Source organism: Dipodomys merriami, unplaced genomic scaffold, assembly GCF_024711535.1.
Source record: "Dipodomys merriami isolate MVZ:Mamm:240054 unplaced genomic scaffold, mDipMer1.0.p SCAF_19, whole genome shotgun sequence".
Classification (NCBI taxonomy): domain Eukaryota; kingdom Metazoa; phylum Chordata; class Mammalia; order Rodentia; family Heteromyidae; genus Dipodomys; species Dipodomys merriami.
In genome coordinates, this window is record NW_027203270.1 from 16,427,068 (window position 1) to 16,434,247 (window position 7,180).

The 7,180-nt window shown below is 46.4% G+C and overlaps 1 non-coding gene across 1 annotated transcript; it reads left to right on the plus strand.

The window, feature by feature from the left end:
- Positions 1-1,527: 1,527 nt before the first annotated feature.
- Positions 1,528-1,592, plus strand: Trnaa-ugc (transfer RNA alanine (anticodon UGC)). The gene has a single exon. It is a non-coding gene; the product is annotated as a tRNA-Ala (tRNA).
- Positions 1,593-7,180: the final 5,588 nt, after the last annotated feature.

Genomic DNA, 7,180 nt, shown 5'->3' on the forward strand with positions numbered 1-7,180 from the left:
CGGACCAAAAAAAAGAAAAAAAAAGAGAGAGAGATGTCTTAATGATGGTCACCAAGGTGTCCAGTGGAGAAGGGGCCTAATCACAGTGTTAAGAGGGGGAGTGAACTCCTCTCTTCCTCATTAAAAACATAATCATTAACTTCACTGAGAGCTGCTCCACAAAACTGAGTCCGTGAGTGAGAACTGGACTTGGATCCAAGAGCTCCATGACCTCAGAGGCCATTGCCTGGAGAGGTGGCCATTCCTCATCTAGCCTGAGAGGGTGACTGGAGAAAGGGGCAGACTTTCATCCAGGCATCACTTTGGGTGTGGACTCTGAGTAAGGAGGAAAGAAATGCAGTTCAGAAGTAAAAAGGGAGGAGCCACATGCTGGGCTTCTCAGAAACCAGAACTATGATGCTAGAGGTGGGTCTGATGTAGACAAGAGACTTGGGTGGCAGCTGACCCAGTGGAAAGGTGTAAGGACAGGATGTGGATTTTAGAAACTCCTGGAAGGAAAAAGGAGGCGGCTTTCTGAGAGACATGGATCCAGGTCAAGGGAGTGGAATAGGCAAAATGATGAGTAAAGAGGTGGAGGGTAGAATGTGCAGTGTGAGTGACAGCCAGCTGGAGGGTGCGGGGGGGTAGATGTGGGAGACAGAGAAGACCCCTCCTAGGGCACAGGACTCCAGGAGATGCAAGCTGCGCTCCACAAAGAACTGAAGTTTACTGTCCCAGCAGCCCAAACTCATACTCAAACGCCCGGTTGTAGCTCCAGGTCTTCCAAACTCATAAGATGAAGGGTCAGTGATGAGAAATATTCACTCAGAACTGGTAAGGCCCAGCCAGTGACTGAAACTGGCTGGTCAGTCCAGGACTTAGCTGCACTGCACCACTGGTAAGGAATATCAGGGCCCCAAGCCTCTCTACTGGACAGTAGAGTGGGGGCCCTCTTTGGAACCTAAGGGTATCACATGCCAGCCCATGCTTCTCTTCATACTTCCAACTGATCTGGTACATTGATCTAGCCTATACAGTTACTAGTCACTATCCCTGTTAGTGAGCAACCAGCTGTCTCTGAAGTCACTTTAAGGTGATTCTGAACCACTGGTTGAGTAGTTAGGTCTAGCCTGCATACCACCTATCTACAGTCAAGTGCCAATGTAACATCTGTCTTAGAAGCCATCATAAAATATAGGCAAACATTTTTCTATCTAGAGTGGCCAAGGAACTTTGTACCAATGAAAGCAAACAGAAAAATTGTGACAGCATAGTGTGATAGTCTGATTACCTCTAGGTAAATAAAACAAAATCACCATTTAGAAAAGGTACTGAGGGGCTGGGAAGGTGGCTCAGTGGTAGAGTGCTTGCCTTGCATGCGTGAGGCCCTGGGTTCTATTCCTCAGCACCACATAAGCAGAAAAGGCTGAAAGTGGTGCTGTGGCTCAAGTGGTAGAGTGCTAACCTTGAGCTGAAGAGCTGAGGGACAGCACTCAGGCCCAGAGTTCAAGCCCCACTATGGACAAAAAAAAAAAAGAGGGCTAGAAAGGTGGCTCAGTGGTAGAGCGCCTGCCTTGCATGCATGAGGCCCTGGGTTCGATTCCCCAGCACCACATAAGCAAAAAGAAAAACGCCGGAAGTGGCGCTGTGGCTCAAGTGGTAGAGTGCTAGCCTTGAGCTGAAGAGCTGAGGGACAGCGCCCAGGCCCAGAGCTCAGGCCCCACGACCGGACCCAAGAAAGAAAGAAAGAAAGGAAGGAAGGAAGGAAGGAGGGAGGGAGTGAGGGAGGGAGGGAGAGAGAAAAGGAAGGAAGGAAGGAAGGAAGGAAAAGGTGCTGGGAACCAGGGACTCATATGTGTAATCCTGGCTCTCAGGAGACTGAGTTCTGAGGAATGGGCTTCCAAACCAGCCTGGGCAGCAAAGTATGTAAGAGTCATCTCCAATAAACCAGCTAAAAGCTGGAAGTAGAACTGTGGCTTAAGTGATAAAGCTACAGCTTTGAAAACCAAGCAAGAGTACAAGACCTTGAGTTCAAGTCCCAGTAACATCACATGTACAAGAACATGAACAAACACACACAGACACACACATACACACATACAGGAAAAGGTAAATGACCAAACAGAAGGAAGTCTTGTAATTGAACAGCAAAAAGAACCTTTGTTTAAAAAAAAAAAAGAACTCAAGTCAGTCGCTGGTGGCTCAAGCCTGTAATTCTAACTATCCAGAAGGCTGAGATCTGAGATCACAGTTCAAAGCCAACCCTGGGCAGCAAAGTTCATAAGACTCTCATCTCCAATTAACCATTAGAAAACTGGAAGTGGGGGCTGGGAAGGTGGCTCAGTGGTAGAGCACTTGCATTGCATGCATGAGGCCCTGGGTTCGATTCCTCAGCACCACATAAGCAAAAAGAAAAAAAACCAGAAGTGGCGCTGTGGCTCAAGTGGTAGAGCGCTAGCCTTGAGCTGAAGAGCTGAGGGACAGCGCCCAGGCCCAGAGTTCAGGCCCCATGACCGGACCCCCCCCCAAAAAAAAGAAAAGAAAACTAGAAGTAGAGCTGTGGTTCAAAGTGGTAGAGTGCTACCTTGAGCTCAGGGATAGCATCCTGGCCCCGAGTTCAAGTCCCAACCCCAACCCCCCCCCCAATTATATGTAATGTGTACAGCATAGAGGCACAGACATGGAATACATGAGCTCATAGATCTATCAGAAAATCCAACAATGGACTAATGTGTTGCCAATCAAAGATAAAGAAATTTTAAAATGCAGCCTCTCAGTCAAGTGTGGCAAAAACATACTCATGGAAATGCAAATGACCATAGTCATGAACAAATTGTCCATGTATAGAAGCTTCTGTAAAAGGTATGTCCTCTGCCTTAGGAACTCATACAAACTTATCCTAAATGCATAGTTTCTTAATACAAAGATATCCACTTAAGTGTTATGCACAATAATAAAAACCATTTTAGAAAATCTAGTCCCAACTAGGACCAGCTGAGTGAAGCAATGCTCACAATAGGTATGTGGAAACACCCAAACAACAATACCATTTGACTTTCAACAGTATGTTTGCTGGCAATTTTGTTTTTAAATCGGTCATGGGGCTTGAACTCTGGGCTTGGGCGCTATCCCTGTGCTCTTCAGCTCAAGGTGAGTGCTTTACCGTTTGAGCCACAGTGCCACTTCTGGTTTTCTAGTAGTTTGTGAGATAAGAGTCTCATGGACTTTTCTGCCCCGGCTGGCTTTGAACTGTGATCCTCAGATCTCAACCTCCTTAGTAGTTAGGATTACAGGTGTGAGCCACTGGCACCCGGCTTCAATATATTTTTATATTGGAAATGCATTACTTTTGTAAAATGGTCATTGTAGGGGGAAAAGGGTGGGCCTGTTCCATGGGGGTTTCATTGTGTTTGATCTTACTCCACTTGTGGCCGTCCTGCTCATTTTCCACCTTACTCTTTCTTCTGAAAGCTTCCTCAAAGCAGGTTTCCTCATCTAGTCTTCCCCCAAGACTTGGAGAATCTGCTGCCTTCCTCTGAAGCTCTTCAGAAGCCAAGGCTATTCTTGTAGCCTAGGTGGCCTTGAGGAACATTCAGTAAGGAAGGCCATGTCAGTGGGGCTGTGGTTGCTGAAGTTCTCAGGAGGAAGCTGGTAGGATTAGGACAGGTTTTCTTTAGTGAAAAGGAAGAGCAAAGATTTTTATTTATTTATTTTTGTACTGGTTCTGGGGCTCCAACTTAGGATCTGGGCACTGTCCCTGAGCTTTTTGCTCAAGGTTAGCACTATACTACTTGAACTATAGCTCCATATCTGGCTTTTTGGAGAGGTTAATTGGAGATAAAGAGTCTCAATGATTTCCCTGCCAGGGCTGGATTTGAACTATGATCTTCAGATCTCAGCTTCCTGAGTAGCTACAATTACAGGTGGGAGACATTGGTGCTGGGCAAGAGCAAATTTCTAATCTGAACAGCCACCTGCATGAAGATGGAGGTACAGACAGAAGTTAAGACATACCTATGGTCTGGGGGAAATGTCCACTAGTGGCCAGGTATGTGGATGGTAGAAGTTCAGGACAGGACTGGATTTGGACAGGATGAATGTTTAGATGAATAGTAACTGAAGTCATAAGAGTGGATGACATCAGCCAGAAATGGAAGAAAAATGCAAACAAGACCTATGGATAGAAAAGCCTCAGAGGTAAAGTGAGAGCTGGGAAAGGTGAAAAAGGCAGCAAATAGGACAGCTCTACCAGCCAGTCACAGAAGAGGACAGAACACAATGGTTTACCATGCAGGGTTCCCCACCCCCTCCCCATAAATAAAATACTGATTAACTGCTAGGATTTACAATTACATACATGTATCATAAATCTGGATTTCTGGCTTCTCTCAAAACAATCAGAAGATAGAGCCACATGTCACTTTTCTTTTTTTTTTTTCTTTTCTTTCCAGTCCTGGGGCTTGAACTCAGGGCCTGGGCACTGTCCCTGAGCTGCTTTTGCTCAAGGCTAGGACTCTACCATTTGAGCCACAGTGCCACTTCTGGCTTTTTGTTTATGTGGTACTGAGGAATTGAACCCAGGGGCTTCATGCATGCTAGGCAAGCACTCTGCCACTAAGCCACATTCCCAGTCTGTCACATACACTTTTTCATGCAGTAACCAGCAGGAGCTAAATAAAAGCCACTCCCTTTGAGTCAGTGCACAGGCATTTTGCCTTCTTGCCTGGCCAGGCAAGAGGGGGGAGCTACTTTCCTTTGTGATGAAAAAGTCTATCTGTGCTGGTCTGGAGCTCACTGAAACCTTGGCCACAATCTAGTCTATAAAGCTCCATAAGCAGGCTGGGCACTGGTGGCTCACGCCTGTAATCCTAGCTACCCAGGAAGCTGAGATCTGAAGATCACAGTTCAAAGCCGCCCAGGCAGAAAAGTCTGTGGGACTCTTACTGCCAATAAACTACTTAGAAAGAACCAAAAGTGGTGCTGTGGCTCAAGTGGTGAGAGTGCAAGCCTTGAGCCTTGAATACAAAGAGGCTCAGGGACAACACCCAAGCCCTTAGTTCAAGCCCCAGGACCAGAAAAAAAAAAAAGTACTTCATATAGCCACATTTGGAGCTGAAGGCAGGAATCCCATGACTGTGTCTGAAGTAAGGATCCTATGTCAGACCATTGTGTTAACTCCTTGCCAGTAAGAGACAGCAAGTCCATGGGACCAGCCCGACTCATCTACAGTCCTCAGGGGTCGGGGGGAACCTGTTCAGCAGAGCTCTGGGGGACCTTGCTCTTTTGGAAAGACAGCTGTACAAGCTGCTAGCTCCCTGGAGGTTGACTAGCTGCTGAAGTCAGCCACGTCCCCCAGTTGGGAATTCCTGGCTCTCCTTCTAGATTCCCCCCGCCATACTCTCTGAGAAGGTCTACCAGATGGCAGGCAGCCTCTGCATCCCTAGATCTAAACCAGGCCCATACATCCTGGAAAGAGGACCTGCTGATTTCTTAACAATGCCACCTTCTGTGACAAGCTCATGAACACTGGTTAAGTGAAATATGTGGCAGTGCCTTTTTTTTTCCCCATAAAGAATTAAACCTCCCTCCACTATTATACAATTACATATTGTCAAAGAGTCATTATCTAATTATCAGTTATTTCACATTGATTCTGCTCCAACATGAGCTTTCACTACCATTGTATTTTGTGGTTTCATTAACTACTTAATTATCTGCCCAACTGCCAAATACAATATTCTATGAAGATTTGGTGGCATAAATTAAAGAACTCATTATAAGTAATTTCACTAAGTCTCACTATTGATCAGAGGCTGGAAAAATATGACTGTAAAAGTGCTAACCTGTAAAGTTGGGCACTGTGCCTTTTCTCTCTTTCCTGGGTCATGTAACTGCCATCTCCTTCCACAGAGGTAGGTCAAATGCGACCGGAAGCATGTCTACCTTATGAGCATCACTTTGGCATGACATTTTTGAGATTTGGCACAAGATCAGTCTTGGCTTCTCAGACCGAGTTCAGGTCTTGTTTCCATGGCTTCACTCTGGATAACCTTAGGGCAATTCACCTAAGCTTTCTAAGCAACCAGTTCCTTCAGCTGTCCCACAAGGGCACCATACCACAAGGGCCTCACAGAGACACCAAACAGACAACCCATTAGTAGTTTCCTGCTTTCTTTCCCAGACAGGGAGGGTCTGGTTCAGAGGTACTGCTCTACCTCTACAGCCAGAGTCTCAACATCCAGTCTTTTTAGAGTCTGCCACTTGAAATTGCAAACTCCAGGCAGAATAAGGAGACAAGTGGCAGAGGCAGCTGCTTCTGCACTCCAGCTGTTTTAGTCCTGCTCTCACTGCTTTACCCAAGGAAATCATGGCTTAGATAGATTGGCATCATCTATAGAAGTGGTACTCTTGTGTTTTGTTCTGTTAAAGCACTGGGAAATGTACATATGCGCGCGCGCGCACATACACACACACACACACACACACACACACACACACGTGCGCGCGCGCAGGTATTATGGCTTGAATTCAAGGCCTCATGCTTTTGTGCTTGGCTTTTTAACTCCAGGCTGGTGCTCTACCACTTGAGCCATGCCTCTATTTCTAGAAATGTACTTTGGAATTATATGTATCTGCTCAAAGTCCCTTCTGTTTCGTCTTCATTTCTCACGCAGAGCACCTATGGTTCTTTTCCTCTCTAAGAAGAGCCCACAGGCCCCCATGTTCCTGCCTGGAAAGATTGGCAGACAGGCTGCATGGCAAAGGACATTTGGAAGCACATACAAGGTCTTCACTCAGTCACAACATAGTTTCCCAGAGTAAAAGCACAGCCTCCAAAAGGCAGCATTAGCTGTCCCAACTAGCAATTAAAGAAATAAACTGCTGTTTTAGTCATTTGGGTGAGTCACAGCAAAGAATCTCAATATCTTTCCAGAGCGAAGCAGGAGCTCTGGCGTGTGTGTGTGCGTGTGTGTGGCTGACGGGCACCCCATGCTGCCTGCTCCAGTGCTGTGCTGGCACTCACACAGGGTATGCATTTGGGATAATTAGGAAGCATAAAACCACTTATGCCCTGCTCTGGGAGGCAAAAGCAGATCCATTGTATTGGTTATTCGAATAAGGTTTTACTGTGGCCACTGCCCATTCAGCAATCCAACCTCCCTAAAAGAATGTGGTCACATCCTTTACCTCATGGCACTCC